General features: G+C 46.0%; 1 protein-coding gene and 1 non-coding gene across 2 annotated transcripts in view; both read left to right on the top strand.

Annotated features, from left to right (window-relative positions):
* Positions 1 to 18,850, top strand: part of LOC134900736 (uncharacterized) — a 245,404-nt gene that overhangs the window by 107,993 nt on the left and 118,561 nt on the right. The gene's annotated exons all lie outside the window — the stretch shown is intronic.
* Positions 10,766 to 10,878, top strand: LOC134932263 (U5 spliceosomal RNA). Its single transcript, XR_010179289.1, has one exon. It is a non-coding gene; the product is annotated as a U5 spliceosomal RNA (small nuclear RNA).

Here is an 18,850-nt window from a genome sequence, read left to right as displayed (position 1 = left end):
TTTTTTACCATATATTCCCCAACAGCAAAAGAAAGTAAAACCCTATCAGATGCAGTCCTTTCGGTCGCACAAGTCCAGAAGAGGTCGGGGATCCTCTTTCCTCGCCAGAGGTAAGGGCAGAGGCAAAAGAGCACCTGCTTCGGCAGGTGCCCAGGAACAAAAGTCCTCCCCGGCTGCTCCAAAACCCACAGCATGACGCTGGGGCTCCCCTGAGGGAGTCCGCACCGGTGGGGCACGTCTTCGACTCTTCAGTCAGGCCTGGGTCAGTTCAGACCTGAATCCCTGGGTGTTGGAAATAGTTTCCCAGGGTTACAAATTGGAATTCGAGGAGGTGCCCCCGCGCCGATTTTTCAAATCGGCCCTACCAGCTTCCACATCGGAAAGGGATATAGTGTTAGCTGCAATTCAAACGCTGTGTATACAGCAAGTGATAATCAAGGTTCCCCTGCACCAGCAGGGAAGAGGTTACTACTCAACCCTATTTGTGATCCCGAAACCGGACGGTTCGGTCAGACCTATTTTGAATCTGAAATCACGAAACCTGTACATAAAAAGATTCAAATTCAAAATGGAATCACTCAGAGCGACAATAGCCAACATGGAGGAGGGGGAGTTTATGGTGTCTCTGGACATAAAGGATGCGTGCCTTCATGTCCCCATATATGCCCCCCATCAGGAATACCTGAGATTCGCTGTACAGGATTGTCATTACCAATTTCAGACGTTGCCGTTTGGACTTTCCACGGCCCCGAGGATTTTCACCAAGATAATGGCGGAAATGATGGTGGTCCTGCGCAAGCATGGGGTCACAATTATCCCTTACTTGGACGATCTCCTGATAAAAGCGAGATCAAGGGAGAAATTGCTGAGCAGTGTGGCGCTCTCTCTGAGAGTGCTCCAGCAACACGGTTGGATTCTAAATCTACCGAAGTCACAGTTGATTCCGACAACTCGACTACCGTTCCTAGGTATGATACTGGATACGGAACAAATGAAGGTCTTCCTCCCAATAGAGAAAGCCCAGGACATCCAGAACATGGTCAGAGACCTGCTAAATCCGAAAAGGGTGTCAGTTCACCAATGCACTCGAGTTCTGGGAAAAATGGTGGCGGCCTACGAGGCCATTCCCTTCGGAAGGTTCCATGCAAGGACTTTTCAATGGGACCTTCTGGACAAGTGGTCCGGGTCCCATCTGCACTTACATCGGAAAATAACTCTGTCCCCAGGGGCCAGAGTGTCTCTCCTGTGGTGGTTGCAAAGTGCTCACCTGCTGGAGGGTCGCAGGTTCTGATTTCAGGATTGGATCCTGGTTACCACGGACACGAGCCTCCGAGGATGGGGAGCGGTCACACAAGGAAAAAAAATTCAGGGTCTTTGGTCAGACCAGGAGTCCTGTCTACACATCAATGTGTTGGAACTCAGGGCCATTTACAACGGCCTTCGACAAGCGGAGAGTCTTCTTCGAAACCTACCGGTTCTGATTCAATCAGACAATGTCACAGCAGTGGCTCATGTGAACCGCCAAGGCGGGACAAAAGGCAGAGTCGCGATGGCGGAAGCCACAAGGATTCTTCGCTGGGTGGAAAATCATGTAAGCGCTCTGTCGGCTGTCTTCATTCCGGGAGTGGACAACTGTGAAGCAGACTTCCTCAGCAGACACGATCTCCATCCAGGAGAGTGGGGTCTTCATCAAGATGTCTTTGCAGACATAACACGTCTTTGGGGAACTCCTCAAATAGACATGATGGCGTCACGCCTCAACAAAAAGCTTCGGAGGTACTGTGCCAGGTCTCGGGACCCTCAGGCAGTGGCAGTAGATGCTCTGATAACATCGTGGCTGTTCAAATCGGTCTACGTGTTTCCTCCTCTTCCTCTCATCACAAAAGTGTTGAGGATCATAAGGCAAAGAAACGTACAGACAATACTCGTTGTCCCAGACTGGCCTCGAAGGGCCTGGTACTCAGATCTACAAGAGATGCTCACAGGAGATCCCTGGTCTCTTCCTCTGAGGGAAGACCTGTTGCAACAGGGGCCCTGTGTATTTCAAGACTTACCGCAGTTACGTTTGACGGCATGGCGGTTGAACGCCGAATCCTAGCGAAAAAGGGGATTCCGGAATAGGTCATCCCTACTTTAATAAAGGCTAGGAAGGAGGTGACGGTTAAGCATTATCACCGTATCTGGCGAAAGTATGTGTCTTGGTGTGAGATCAAGAATGCACCTACGGAAGATTTTCATCTGGGTCGTTTTCTCCACTTCCTACAAACAGGAGTGGATATGGGCCTGAAATTAGGCTCTGTTAAGGTACAGATTTCGGCCCTCTCGATTTTCTTTCAGAAGGAATTGGCTTCTCTTCCAGAAGTCCAGACGTTTGTAAAGGGAGTGCTGCATATCCAGCCCCCTTTTGTGCCTCCAGTGGCACCATGGGACCTGAACGTGGTGTTGCAGTTCCTAAAATCACACTGGTTTGAACCGCTTAACAAGGTTGAGTTGAAATTTCTTACCTGGAAGGTGGTCATGCTGTTGGCCTTGGCATCAGCAAGGCGAGTGTCTGAATTGGCGGCTTTGTCACACAAGAGCCCCTACTTGATTTTTCATGTGGATCGAGCTGAATTGAGGACACGTCCGCAATTTTTGCCTAAAGTGGTTTCTTCGTTCCATATGAATCAACCTATTGTGGTGCCTGTGGCTACAAGTGACCTGTAGGATTCCAGATCCCTGGATGTAGTCAGGGCTTTAAAGATTTATGTAGCCAGAACGGCTAAAATTAGGAAAACATAGGCTCTGTTTGTCCTGTATGCTGCTAATAAGATTGGCGCACCTGCTTCGAAGCAGACTATTGCTCGCTGGATCTGTAATACGATTCAGCAGGCTCATTCTACGGCTGGATTGCCGGTACCAAATTCGGTTAAAGCCCATTCCACTAGGAAGGTGGGCTCTTCTTGGGCGGCTGCCCGAGGCATCTCGGCATTACAGCTTTGCCGAGCGGCGACTTGGTCGGGGTCAAACACTTTTGCTAAATTCTACAAGTTTGATACCCTGGCTGATGAGGACCTAGCGTTTGCTCAGTCGGTGCTGCAGAGTCATACGCACTCTCCCGCCCGATTGGATGCTTTGGTATAAACCCCATGGTCATTACGGAGTCCCCAGCATCCTCTAGGACGTAAAAGAAAATAAGATTTTAAACCTACCGGTAAATCTATTTCTCCTAGTCTGTAGAGGATGCTGGGCGCCCGTCCCAGTGCGGAAACTCTGCAAGACTTGTATATAGTTGTTGTTTACATAAGGGTTATGTTACAGTTGGAATAGGTCTTGGACCGTTACTGTTGTTTGTTCATACTGTTAACTGCTTATGTATGTTCCAGGTTGGGATCAGTACGATTTACCGCCGTTTGAATAGCCGGCACTTGAGATCCCGTCACCAAGATACCGAATGAGTTCATATCCCGATGCATAAAATGCCGACAAAACCGCAATACAGACAGTGCAAATACTGACAAGTTATATACCGAATGTATTGTTATACCGACATGTTTAAAGTAGTACATGAAACCGACATGGCTAATTACCGACAGTGTATAATACCGACAATGTAAATATGCCGACAACATGTAATACCGATATGGACGAAATACCGACAGACATATAATATAGGCACATATAATCCCGGCAGTTCATATCCCAACATGGACGATATACCGAAGCAACATAATACCGGCAGACCCTAAGGTAGTTGGAATACCGACAGTTGCAATACCGGCAACCACAATGCCGAAGCAACATAATACCGGCAGACCCTAAGGTAGTCGGAATACCGACAGTTGCAATACCGGCAACCACAATGCCGAAGCAACATAATACCGGCAGACCCTAAGGTAGTCGGAATACCGACAGTTGCAATACCGGCAACCACAATGCCGAAGCAACATAATACCGGCAGACCCTAAGGTAGTCGAAATACCGACAGGTGCGATACCGACATCCACAATGCCGAAGCAACATAATACCGGCAGACCCTAAAGAACGGCTTCACCCTTCAGTTGTCTGACAGCGGGGTGGCTGGCGGGCCGGGCATGTGCTGGAGCGCAGTGATGGAGTGAGCAGCAGGCTGGGATCTGTAGTGCCACAGCTTTAAGTTGCGGAAGGGGGTGCGCTACTGTCGGGGAGCGCCTTACTTGGGATGAAGAGGCGCCTTGGTTTGGGCGTCTACAATTAGCGGGTAGAGGGAGCCTCAGAAGAGGGGGTGCAGGGCTGCAACTGGGGCTGGCCATCCCTTCAGTTGTCTGACAGCGGGGTGGCTGGCGGGCCGGGCATGTGCTGGAGCGGAGTGATGAAGTGAGCAGCAGGCTGGGACTAATTAATGCTAATCTTTGTTACCTAAATCACAAATATATTTTAATAAAACTAAACAGTGACACACACACACACACACACACACACACACACACACACACACACACACACACATACACACACACATATATAAAAGACACATAATCAATATACAGTTTAATAATTTATTTAAAGCAACCTTAGGAAGCACAATCTCTTATAAAATTGAAAGCAGATATATCATTACAAAAACTAATCCGAAATCACAAAATATTTATCATTTTTTATTCAAAGTAAATAAGTTAAATTTATTTAGAAATACTTGAAAAAAGTTCATTAATGTATTAATTTGTAAATCTTATATTTTGGTCGCTTCTAAGTCTTTTTGCCTTCTTTCTTTATCCATGTTGAGTATACCTAGATGTATTTTTCCAAGGATGAGGCTGCCAGATGTTCCTAGTTGAAAGTCTAGGAAGGTAAAAGAGAAAATGTTACTGCAATTTTGACAGCCACTGTCTGCCTAATTATCTGTCCCTGTATGCTTACATGTCTGCGTCCATCCAGGCACTGACCCTAATGCATTTATTTTAATGCTAAACATAAAAGGCATCTCCTAATGCCCCCCCCCCCCCCCCCCCCCCCCCCAAGAGAAAAATAATCAATATTATGCCCTACCAGCTTTCCTGAGAATCCGCAACTTTAAAGCTCGATGCCAGCCACTCGCTTAGTTGACTTGCAGGCTGGGCCCTAGTACTGTGATTTGAGACTCTCCATCTTCCTCCAGGGTGATGTCGTTTTCCAAGGATGAGGCTGCCAGATGTTCCTAGTTGAAAGTCTAGGAAGATAAAAGAGAAAACGTTTCTGCAATTTTGACAGCCACTTTCTGCCTAATTATCTGTCCCTGTATGCTTACATGTCTGCGTCCATCCAGGCACTTACCCTAATGCCTTTTATTTTTAGCATTCAAATAATTGCATCTCCTAATGCCCCCCCCCCAAGAGAAAAAGAATCAATATTATGCCCCACCAGCTTACCTGATATTCCGCAACTTTAAAGCTAGATGCCGGTCTCTTGAATTAGTTGTTGTCCTCTGAATTTTCTCCTTGTGGTCCTTGCTGTGATACTTGCTGCTCTTCCCCTTCCATAATTTCTTGATCCGTTACTTGTATCTCCTCATCTTGATTTATTTGATGCTCCTGTTGCGTTATGACAACATTTGGTGGGGCATATCTTGCAAAATCCAAGATAGAGGAATTAAGGTTACTTTGCATTTCCATCATCTCACTTTGTGTGTTTATTGTTTGATCCTCTGGAGTTGATCTTCTTTGTTGAGATGCTTGTCCCATGTGGAATTCCCCTTGTGGATGTTGTGTGCTTGTTCCAGAAGGTGGAGGTCTTGCGGTATACATTTGTCTTCCTTGATCAGTCATTAGCTGAAGGAGGTTTGCTATCATTCTGGAGTTGGTCACAGAATCATATTGCCAAACCACCATGTGTTGGATACTCTGCTGAATTTGTTGTGATTGCAAATTAAATATATTTTGATTTACATTAATACGGTCCAATAAAGACATAAGAGAAACAAGATCATTTCCGTGTGCCAACTATGTTGTAGTAATCTGTTCCAAGCTGTGCTGCATTTGTGTCATGGTCTGTTGCATGTTGTCTAATCGATTATATATTTTCTGTACATCTTCGAGCCTTTGTTGCTCAATTTGCCGCAGTCTTTCAATGATCGTCCCAAGATTAGTAATTTTTAGTTTATAATACCTGTCCCATGCGATGTTGCTGTGTTTTGCAGTGTTGGCCTGGTTTCCTGCGCTGTGTCCTCCTGATTTGCTGGCATGGTCTCCTGCACTAACTCCCCCTGTGCTATTGTCCCTGTAACATGCATTGAATCCTCCTGCTGTGTTGGCCTGGTCTCATGCACAGTGTCCTCATGCCCTGTTGACACAGTCTTATGCAGTGTTTCCTCTTGCGCAGTTTGGATGGGCTCCTGCACAGTTTCCTCTTGTGCTGCTGTTATGTTCTCCTGCTCTATGTTTTCCTCCAAAGTCACATTTTCTCTAAAAGATACTCTTCTGCGTCTCTTGCTTCCTGATTCTTTAATAAAAGAAGATGTGTGACATATTGTTCACATAAGCATTATGAAAAGCACACCAATGTTCCTGATTTTAGGTATTTTCAAGGCTCACCACATACTCTTCAATAATATTAACTGAGTGACTTGCTTTTAGGCATGTATATATTTAGAATCTTCGTTATTGGCTTGCCCTCATGACTTAATGTACTGGACGTCCCTGGGCAGTAACCGGACACACAGAGATGGTCCATATAATGGACGTGTTACAGGAATGCCACAGGCATGTCACTGAAGTGGTTGCAAACCCACATTGGAGGATGTATTCTGATGGACAATCAGCACCTAGGATGGGGCTGGTGCAAGGTTAGATGGTGCGACTGATGGTTGAGTCTAAGGGGTAAATTTACTAAAGCTTCTAAAACAGAGATTTGGTGATGTTGCCCATAGCAACCAATCAGATGCTGTCTATCATTTTCTAAAAGGCAATAATGAACTGATAGACAGCATATTATTGGTTGCTATGGGCAACAGAGCCAATTCTCTGTTTTAGAGATTTTAGTAAATTTACCCCTAAATATGCTCATAGAGATCATTCTTAAACATGCAGACTTACGTTTCTACACCAGGGAAGGGCTTGTAGCCATATTTGCATAAAGCCAGAGAAGCTATACTGGCAAAAGATGGCTACGAACGTTGCAGCACCCACTCAGAATGTGGCCCTAAATGTACCTTATAGGCATCAAACAGACATTTCTAGAGAAAATGATGTTCCATTCATTTCTTTATCATCCACTAGGGGTCACTGGAGTACTCTTGGGATATGGACGGGCGTAGCCGAACAAAGGCACTGAATATTCAAATTTAGGACCCTCCCCCCCCTCCATATCCCCAAGTACCTCAGTGTACTTTGCCAGTGTTTTTTCGGTGCTCACAGATGAACATCGGCTTGTGGCAATGGCCACTTTTCAGAAGATTTTTATTTTTATTTTTAATTTTTACACTTCCCGTCCCAGTTTCTGGAAAAACTTGGGTCCGGGATGGTGCCGCTGCAAGGCAGCGTATGGCGTGTCGGTCCTCACAAAGAGCACCCTCACAGCCACAGGCGCTATAGGACAGCGCATGGCGTGTCGGTCCTCACAAAGAGCACCCTCACAGCCACAGGCAGCCACTGTCTCCTGCAAGCTGAACGGAGCTTACAGAAAGAAGATCCGTTACAGCCAGGATGTGACAAAGAGCTGGAAGAAGGACTGAAACGGAGCTTACAGAGAGCTCGTCACAGCCAGGATGGAGCAAGGTATGGGTGTCAGGGCGGTCAGCTCACGCTGCCGCCCTGCTGTGTGAGTGTTATACTGTACAGGGAGCTGGCCGCCGCTGAGCACGCCGCTGACGGGTCCCGCTGAAGTAGTAAGGACCACTTCTTATATATGAAGTTCCACCTCACTCGTACATGACTCTCCCTGCGCTGAACTAAGCAGAGCGGCCGCACGTCACTCAGACGCCGGCCGCTCTTACTGCTCTGATGGCCCGGCACCGCTACATAAGCAGAGCGGCCGCACGTCACTCAGACGCCGGCCGCTCTCACTGCCCTGATGCGGCACCGCTACACGCCGCCGACACTCTCCGGGCGCTGAACTAAGCAGAGCGGCCGCACGTCACTCAGACGCCGGCCGCTCTCACTGCTCGGATGGCCCGGCACCGCTACACGCCGCCGAGACTCTCCTGGGTACTAAAGAGTGGCCGCACGTCACTCAAGGACGCCGGCCACTCTCCCAGTGAAACACCGCAGACACAGGGGGACTGTGTACTGCTGTAGGAAGGAGCTTCCGGTCAGCTCCCCGGCGCTACATTCAGGCTCTCCTGCTCTCCCTGCACCCGATCCCCGTACGCTGCAGGTAACATGGGGATGCAGGGGGGGGAGGGGGAATAATACCCATAGCAGCAGCAAAGGCTGCATGGGTTCAAAATAAACAAGCAGCGCAGCACTTTAAACAATGTACATGTGTACTGTGATATATGTTTCAGCACGTTTTATATATATAATATATAATGAAGCTTTTGCTGGCAGAACTGTCTATAATATCAGCATGAACTGTGATTATATGTGTAAACACTTTGTATATATATATAATATATATATGAGGCTTTGGCTGGCCATGGGTTAGCAGTGGCATAACCTATTGCACGTTTAACCATGTTTTCTGTTATTTTTGGTTAAGGTTGCAAGATAAATACACTGCAGGCAGTGCTCATATTAATTGACTAAATGCATATATTTTACTGTATCCTACACCTGGGTTATCACTGTATAATAGGCTATTAAGCATAGTAACTGTATAATAGGCTATTAAGCCTATATTAAAACTGCAGCAAGTAACCTGTACTGTGATTTTCTGTGAAAGCATGGCATGACGGCCATTTTAATCATTGCTGGTTTTCCAGTTATAATTCCAGACCATACACCTCTACTCCACAAGGAGGCGCAGGGGTGTTAGTGGGAATTTTTAGTTCAGGATAATCTAGAACATTCCTGCCCTACATCTTTAAGCCACCAGAAGGCGCAGGGGTGTTAGTAGGAATTTGGTTCGGGTTTCATGCCTATGTGAACTGCTTTTCACATAAAGAACACTTTAGTTTCCTAATAAATATGCTGTTCAGCAATAACATATATATATAGATATATATGCCATATAATAATGTTATTAAGTCGTGCAAGTGTCTGTCTGTTGCCTATTATGATGTCTGTCTACATAGCAAATAAGGCTCTAGTGCAGACTAAAAATGTTAACATTGGCAATTCAAATTAAAACAGCGGTAATCGGAGTCTCAGAATAACTCCGCCAGCGCTAACAAAAGACAATCTTTCCAAAGTGACAATTTTCCTTTGGGTACCAGAGTGTTTATTTCACTAGTCTTATAATTTAATGCACGATTCTATGTCAAATCTCACACCGATAACTACAAGTGAGAAGGGTACATTAGTCCAGCATTCAGATAGTGCGGGGTTTTGGACAACCATACATAATCGTTTCCAAAAGGACGCGATCCGCCATTGGTATATGCGTTTCTGTCAAACATTATAAAAACCACAGATACATTTGGGTCACTAGAATCTATGTATGAAACCATGCCGATCACGGTTCAAAAAAGCTGCAGAGTATATCTGTAAAGCTTCTGCTAACGCCGGTTATTTTCATTGTCTCTAGTTAAGCGCGACAAGGCCAGAGCTTGTTTGCGCCTGAATTTGATATATGTGTAACGGCATTTTATCCCTATAGGATATTCTGCCATTAGCGCATACAGTATACTTGTAACGGTGTTTTATTCCTTTATAAGAAACAGTCACGCCTTGTAACGACAGGACGTTACAGTCAGCAAGCCAGTGGTTTGATGACCTCTTTTACAATTGTGGAAGTGCGTCTTTTCATGTTACATTTGCGAGGTTTCATGACTTCAACTCATATATGTCTCAGCTATTTACAGCTTAGAGTACAAAACTGCTTCTGGCGAACGGTTTGGCAGGTTGTCATTTAGTCTTTGCTGGTTTATAAACCAGGCAATAGTACGCCAACAGAGTCAAAGTTACTTATTCCCCTCTGTTTGAGCAAACTCAAACAGCTCCGTTGCAATATCAATCAGCAAGTCATTTACTACAGTTAGAAAATGGATTTTCTGCAGTTAGTTTTTGCTTATTGCAGCCACAAAATTGTATAATTGCATTTGATCTTCACAATGCGTATTTACCCAGTCCGGTTTCTTCATCATAGGTTCTAGCGTTTGAAAATCGCCACAACCATTAACCATTTCATTTATACCGTTGCTTATCGCTTCCGGTATTTACCAAAGTGATGTTGGAATAATAGCTCATCTCACATAAGAACTATGTATCAACAAAGTTCCTCTATCTTGCGCTACTAAGTTATACTGCGGTAGCAGATTAAGTTCGAAAACAATCACATCTAAGTCTGTCTAAACGATGTCAATTCCTAGGTAAGATTATAAATACGGTAAATCAAAGACTTTTACCTACTACACCAACAAGAACAAAAGTACACGCACACTAGCGGTACATTGGTGTATTCAATTATTAAGAATAAAGATGTGTTTTCTATTTAGTGCACCACCCTTCAATCGCGTTTCCCACAGAGGGACAAGGGTGCGTATACTCTGGACGACAGTCACAGAGAGTCAGGATTTGTAGTTAAAATCAACGCAAAGGTTCTAAAACACGACAGATTCCTGTCGATAAAGGTACTAGAACTCTGTGCATTTTACAATGCAATAGATAAATGTCCTACATCTCTGTGCATTTTACAATGCAATAAATGATTCGCTTTCAGTCTGACCAGGGATAGACTCTGGTTTCTCTTCATAACAAATAAATCTTTCGTTTTTTACTAAAGATTTCTGTGGAGAGGAACAACCGTGAGTTTCATGTAATTTTGTTTTTTTTTTTTTCATGCCTGGCTCACGCTGCCCTTAAGCAGTCAAACAAAGCAAAGGCAGTTGCATACTCAACAACCAGTGAGAACCAATAAGCCACATGGCAAGGCGGTAGGTAACTCAAATCTTCAATGGCTCAGAACGCTATTATGTGAAAATGTCAAGACATCAATCCGTGAGTGGACATCTGTTAGACAGGCGATCTCAACCGTCAGGGTTTGGATCTTAAAAACTGGACATTAAATCCAGAGGTGTTTCATATGTGAGTCCACAGAAGGGGGTTACCCTCAGGTATACATGAGGGCATCTCGCCACAATTACAAAAGCTCAGTATGTGTACATCACATTCATGGGGTCATTCAGCATCGTGTATCTGGCTCCACCATTGTCCGCTTCTTTCTTCGTTGCCAAAACGGATCAGAAGACAGTTCGTCACAGTCATACTGGTGGTATCTCATGGGTTTCAGAGAAGTTTGCTTCTCGAATTTTCAAGGAATACTTGCACACGATCTTGGCCCGCTCATAATACGTCCAACCTGTTACATCAGGGAACGTTCTTTTACCCATAGTTACCTATGTACCTATTATCTATGTACCGCAGCTGCGGTTGACGGGGTGAGGGTTCAGACCGCCCTCTTAAAAAAATAGAGCATTACAGTATCGGTTATACCAACCATGTCACGAAATACTAAGCCGCTTAAGGCAGCTCATGACTAAAAAAAAAAAAAAAAAAAAATTTCGTGTGCTTACATAGGGTGTAAACCTCGGAAGTTTCCAACATCATACTTCAAGTACCCGTATTCTGTTAAACAGGATGGGATGGCAAACTGCGTTCATCTGCACTAAGAGGGCAGGTATCTGTGTGGTAAACTTATTTTCAAAGCGTTTGCCTCTATTTGCGTCTGTCAACATCTTTCTACAAGGTGTCACCAAAGTTCAGACTCTATTTATCCCACCTACAGCGCCAGGCGATTTGAGGTTGGGTTTAGATTTTCTTACAGTTTCATATTTTGGAACCCTTTCAACAAATGGGGATTAAGTTTCTCACTTTGGAAAACATTTTTCTTCTAGCCTTGCCTTCGGCAATGGTGCTTCGACAAGGGGTTTGTTTTCATATTTGGGTGCCTTGTATTCCAAGCCACCGTATTTGAGTTTTCTCATGACAAAGCAGATCTTCGGACGAAATCCGCTTTCGTATTCTTCACATCAATATACCAATAGTGGTTCCTGTGTGGACAGCACATTCTAAAATTCTGAATGTGGTACACGCGTTACGCGTTTATATATGTACCGAACGTCTACAGTACGTGATATGAATACGTTGTTGTTATATATGATACTGTAAACTGGGGTTAGCCAGTTTCTCAGCAGACATTATCCAGTTGAATAATAATGACTACAAGTCAGGCTTACTTTAAGGCTAAGTTACAATCGCCTACGTCAGTAATAGTTCATTCCACAGGTTCTGTGGGAATGTCAGACCCAGCGGGTCGTGGAGAGTCTACGACGCGGCTACATAGCCTTCAGTGCACCACGTTTGTGCACGTTTACTCGTTATAAATGGTGGCGCCATCAGCATTTAGCTTTGGCTGCCTACTGTTACAAGTATCAAACAGCTCTCCCGCCCACGAGGGAAGCTTTGGTACGTCCCAAGAGTACTCCAGTGACCCCTAGTGGATGATAAAGAAAATAGGATTTTGGTACTTACCAGGTAAATCCTTTTCTTTGAATCCATAGGGGGCACTGGACGCCCACCCAGAGCAGTTTTACCTGGGTTGTTTTAAGCTCAAGGGAGCTTAGTGAACAAATTTAACTTGGATGGTATTAAGCTCAAAGGAGCTTATGGTAACACATTTTCACCGGTTGGTTCAAATTATAAGTTCTATCGGTTAAGCTGTCAACTTTTTAGTTGACAATAAGGTTACGAGTCAACTTTGTGGTTGTCCGTTATGTTATAGGGATTCTCCATTGTCAACCTCTCTATATCCTGTTCGCTCAGTAAAAAACACTGGCAAAGTACACTGAGGTACTTGGGGATATGGAGGGGGGGGAGGGTCCTAAATTTGAATATTCAGTGCCTTTGTTCGGCTACGCCCGTCCATATCCCAAGAGTACTCCAGTGCCCCCTATGGATTCAAAGAAAAGGATTTACCTGGTAAGTACCAAAATCCTATTTTCTAGTATTGAAATTCTGACATTCAGGTCTATGGAAGCTGCACAGGAGAGGACCAAAGTATGGGACACACCTAAAGGGTATTTAACTTCTTTTCATCAAGTTTATGATCCAATATGGAACTGTTGAAATAAAAACACCTCACCAAGGTTTTAAGCCACTGACATTGGGCTCTGAACCTGATTTGTTATCTCAGCAAAGCCCCCAACACAGGGTCGGATGTGCAGATGGAGAATGACCACTGTACAACCTCGTCTCTGTATCACCAAGACTGTGGGCTAGATGCATCATCGCTTGGAAAGTGATAAAATTGGAGTGAAAAAGTACCAGCCAAGCAAGTCACTCACATTAACCGATTTTATTTAAATAATCAGGAAGCAAGACAATTGAACTATATAAACAATATATTACCTTCGGTATGTGACAATGCTGTTGAAGATGTCTTTCTTGCTGATTGTAGCTTTGTCGGAGTAAGCTTTTTCGGTGTGGAGACTGTCTTGCTGCTTTCCTGAGGTGTAGCTGTTCCTGAAAAGTATTATTCCAACCTAAAGTATTTCTCAAACTTTTTCTCCCATACTTTCTGTAGTTTCTGTCCAGCCTGTATTTTCTTTTTGGTCACCCTCCTGCAGTCTCTCAGTCTTTTTTTGCAGCTTGATATTGTCCGCTCTCTATTCCCAGCAACAGACACATTCCTTGCTATCTTCTCCTATGTTGTGTTCTTGAAGCTTTGGTGGACATTTGTTGCTTGTGGACCAAAAAGCTGCAAGCTAAAGGTAATTACTGCATCAATCAGAGCTTCTGTCTCTTCATCTGAGAATTTTGGTGCCCTGGTGCTTGTTCCCTCCTCTGCAGATTCCTCTTCGTCATGTGATCCTCCAGTAACCTGTTCCTGCGATCTTGTTTCTTGTTCATCCTCACTCCGTGTCATTTGTTGGGGTGTAGTTTCCTCTTCCTCTGTTGAAGATAGTGAACGTCGCCTTTTCTCTGCAGCCATTTCTTCAAAGTGCTTCTATTACATTGAAAAAAATATTATATTTTAAATAATTTTCTCTGACGTCCTAAGTGGATGCTGGGGACTCCGTCAGGACCATGGGGAATAGCGGCTCCGCAGGAGACAGGGCACAAAAGTAAAAGCTTTAGGATCAGGTGGTGTGCACTGGCTCCTCCCCCTATGACCCTCCTCCAAGCCTCAGTTAGGTTTTTGTGCCCGGCCGAGAAGGGTGCAATCTAGGTGGCTCTCCTAAAGAGCTGCTTAGAGTAAAAGTTTTGTTAGGTTTTTTATTTTCAGTGAGTCCTGCTGGCAACAGGCTCACTGCAACGAGGGACTTAGGGGAGAAGAAGTGAACTCACCTGCGTGCAGGATGGATTGGCTTCTTAGGCTACTGGACACTAGCTCCAGAGGGACGATCACAGGTACAGCCTGGATGGGTCACCGGAGCTGCGCCGCCGACCCCCTTGCAGATGCTGAAGAGAGAAGAGGTCCAGAAATCGGCGGCTGAAGACTTCTCAGTCTTCATGAGGTAGCGCACAGCACTGCAGCTGTGCGCCATTGCTCTCAGCACACTTCACACCAACGGTCACTGAGGGTGCAGGGCGCTTGGGGGGGCGCCCTGGGCAGCAATGAAAGTACCTATGCTGGCTAAAAATACATCACATATAGCCCCTGGGGCTATATGGATGTATTTAACCCCTGCCAGGTTGTCAGAAAAACGGGAGAAGAAGCCCGCCGAAAAGGGGGCGGGGCCTATTCTCCTCAGCACACAGCGCCATTTTCCTACACAGCTCCTAGGAAGGCTCCCAGGCTCTCCCCTGCACTGCACTACAGAAACAGGGTTAAAACAGAGAGGGGGGGCACTTATTTGGCGATATTATTATATATTAAGATGCTATAAGGGAAAACACTTATATAAGGTTGTCCCTGTATAATATAGCGTTTTGGTGTGTGCTGGCAAACTCTCCCTCTGTCTCCCCAAAGGGCTAGTGGGGTCCTGTCCTCTATCAGAGCATTCCCTGTGTGTGTGCTGTGTGTCGGTACGTGTGTGTCGACATGTATGAGGACGATGTTGGTGAGGAGGCGGAGAAATTGCCTGTAATGGTGATGTCACTCTCTAGGGAGTCGACACCGGAATGGATGGCTTATTTAGGGAATTACGTGATAATGTCAACACGCTGCAAGGTCGGTTGACCACATGAGACGGCCGGCAAACCAATTAGTACCTGTCCAGGCGTCTCAAACACCGTCAGGGGCTTTAAAACGCCCATTTACCTCAGTCGGTCGACACAGACACGGACACTGACTCCAGTGTCGACGGTGAAGAAACAAACGTATTTTCCATTTGGGCCACAAGTTACATGTTAAGGGCAATGAAGGAGGTGTTACATATTTCTGATACTACAAGTACCACAGAAGAGGGTATTATGTGGGGTGTGAAAAAACTACCTGTAGTTTTTCCTGAATCAGATAAATTAAATGAAGTGTGTGATGATGCGTGGGTTTCCCCCGATAGAAAATTATTGGCGTTATACCCTTTCCCGCCAGAAGTTAGGGCGCGTTGGGAAACACCCCTTAGGGTGGATAAGGCGCTCACACGCTTATCAAAACAAGTGGCGTTACCGTCTCCAGATACGGCCGCCCTCAAGGAGCCAGCTGATAGGAGGCTGGAAAATATCCTAAAAAGTATATACACACATACTGGTGTTATACTGCGACCAGCGATCGCCTCAGCCTGGATGTGCAGCGCTGGGGTGGCTTGGTCGGATTCCCTGACTGAAAATATTGATACCCTTGACAGGGACAGTATTTTATTGACTATAGAGCATTTAAAGGATGCATTTCTATATATGCGAGATGCACAGAGGGATATTTGCACTCTGGCATCAAGAGTAAGTGCGATGTCCATATCTGCCAGAAGATGTTTATGGACACGACAGTGGTCAGGTGATGCAGATTCCAAACGGCACATGGAAGTATTGCCGTATAAAGGGGAGGAGTTATTTGGGGTCGGTCCATCGGACCTGGTGGCCACGGCAACAGCTGGAAAATCCACCTTTTTTACCCCAAGTCACATCTCAGCAGAAAAAGACACCGTCTTTTCAGCCTCAGTCCTTTCGTCCCCATAAGGGCAAGCAGGCAAAAGGCCAGTCATATCTGCCCAGGGATAGAGGAAAGGGAAGAAGACTGCAGCAGGCAGCCCATTCCCAGGAACAGAAGCCCTCCACCGCTTTTGCCAAGTCCTCAGCATGACGCTGGGGCCGTATAAGCGGACTCAGGTGCGGTGGGGGGTCGTCTCAAGAGTTTCAGCGCGCAGTGGGCTCACTCGCAAGTGGACCCCTGGATCCTACAAGTAGTATCCCAGGGGTACAGATTGGAAATTCGAGACGTCTCCCCCTCGCAGGTTCCTGAAGTCTGCTTTACCAACGTCTCCCTCCGACAGGGAGGCAGTATTGGAAAAAATTCACAAGCTGTATTCCCAGCAGGTGATAATCAAAGTACCCCTCCTACAACAAGGAAAGGGGTATTATTCCACACTATATTGTGGTACTGAAGCCAGACGGCTCGGTGAGACCTATTCTAAATCTGAAATATTTGAACACTTACATACAAAGGTTCAAATCAAGATGTAGTCACTCAGAGCAGTGATAGCGAACCAGGAAGAAGGGGACTATATGGTGTCCCTGGACATCAAGGATGCTTACCTCCATGTCCCAATTTGCCCTTCTCACCAAGGGTACCTCAGGTTCGTGGTACAAAACTGTCACTATCAGTTTCAGACGCTGCCGTTTGGATTGTCCACGGCACCCCGGGTCTTTACCAAGGTAATGGCCGAAATGATGATTCTTTTTCAAAGAAAAGGCGTCTTAATTATCCCTTACTTGGACGATCTCCTGATAAGGGCAAGGTCCAGAGAACAGTTGAAGGTCGGAGTAGCACTATCTCAAGTAGTTCTACGACAGCACGGGTGGATTCTAAATATTCCAAAATCGCAGCTGTCTCCGACGACACGTCTGCTGTTCCTAGGGATGATTCTGGACACAGTCCAGAAAAAGGTGTTTCTCCCGGAGGAGAAAGCCAGGGAGTTATCCGAGCTAGTCAGGAACCTCCTAAAACCAGGAAAAGTGTCAGTGCATCATTGCACAAGGGTCCTGGGAAAAATGGTGGCTTCTTACGAAGCGATTCCATTCGGCAGATTTCATGCAAGAACTTTTCAGTGGGATCTGCTGGAAAAATGGTCCGGATCGCATCTTCAGATGCATCAGCGGATAACCCTGTCTCCAAGGACAAGGGTGTCTCTTCTGTGGTGGCTGCAGAGTGCTCATCTACTAAAGGGCCACAGATTCGGCATTCAGGACTGGGTCCTGGTGACCACGGATGCCAGCCTGAAAGGCTGGGGAGCAGTCACACAAGGAAAAAATTTCCAGGGAGTGTGATCAAGTCTGGAGACTTCTCTCCACATAAATATACTGGAGCTAAGAGCAATTTACAATGCTCTAAGCTTAGCAAGACCTCTGCTTCAAGGTCAGCCGGTATTGATCCAGTGGGACAACATCACGGCAGTCGCCCACGTAAACAGACAGGGCGGCACAAGAAGCAGGAGGGCAATGGCAGAAACTGCAAGGATTCTTCGCTGGGCGGAAGATCATGTGATAGCACTGTCAGCAGTGTTCATTCCGGGAGTGGACAACTGGGAAGCAGACTTCCTCAGCACGACCTCCACCCGGGAGAGTGGGGACTTCATCGGGAAGTCTTCCACATGATTGTGAACCGTTGTGAAAGACCAAAGGTGGACATGATGGCGTCCCGCCTGAACAAAAAACTGGACAGGTATTGCGCCAGGTCAAGAGACCCTCAGGCAATAGCTGTGGACGTTCTGGTAACACCGTGGGTGTACCAGTCGGTGTATGTGTTCCCTCCTCTGCTTCTCATACTTAAGGTACTGAGAATTATAAGACGTAGAGGAGTAAGAACTATACTCGTGGCTCCGGATTGGCCAAGAAGGACTTGGTACCCGGAACTTCAAGAGATGCTCACAAAGGACTCATGGCCTCTGCCGCTAAGAAGGGACTTGCTTCAGCAAGTACCATGTCTGTTCCAAGACTTACCGCGGCTGCGTTTGACGGCATGGCGGTTGAACGCCGGATCCTAAGGGAAAAAGGCATTCCGGAAGAGGTCATTCCTACCCTGGTCAAAGCCAGGAAGGAGGTGACCGCACAACATTATCACCACATGTGGCGAAAATATGTTGCGTGGTGTGAGGCCAGGAAGGCCCCACGAAGAAATTTCAACTCGGTCGATTCCTGCATTTCCTGCAAACAGGAGTGTCTATGGGCCTCAAATTGGGGTCCATTAAGGTTCAAATTTCGGCCCTGTCGATTTTCTTCCAGAAAGAATTGGCTTCAGTTCCTGAAGTCCAGAAGTTTGTCAAGGGAGTACTGCATATACAACCCCCTTTTGTGCCTCCAGTGGCACTGTGGGATCTCAACGTAGTTCTGGGATTCCTCAAATCACATTGGTTTAAACCGCTCAAATCTGTGGATTTGAAATATCTCACATGGAAAGTGACCATGATGTTGGCCCTGGCCTCGGCCAGGCGAGTGTCAGAATTGGCGGCTTTGTCTCACAAAAGCCCATATCTGATTGTCCATTCGGACAGGGCAGAGCTGCGGACTCGTCCCCAGTTTCTCCCTAAGGTGGTGTCAGCGTTTCACCTGAACCAGCTTATTGTGGTACCTGCGGCTACTAGGGACTTGGAGGACTCCAAGTTGCTAGATGTTGTCAGGGCCCTGAAAATATAGGTTTCCAGGACGGCTGGAGTCAGGAAAAC

Source organism: Pseudophryne corroboree, chromosome 1, assembly GCF_028390025.1.
Source record: "Pseudophryne corroboree isolate aPseCor3 chromosome 1, aPseCor3.hap2, whole genome shotgun sequence".
Taxonomy (NCBI): domain Eukaryota; kingdom Metazoa; phylum Chordata; class Amphibia; order Anura; family Myobatrachidae; genus Pseudophryne; species Pseudophryne corroboree.
This window is presented reverse-complemented; position numbering and strand designations above follow the sequence as displayed.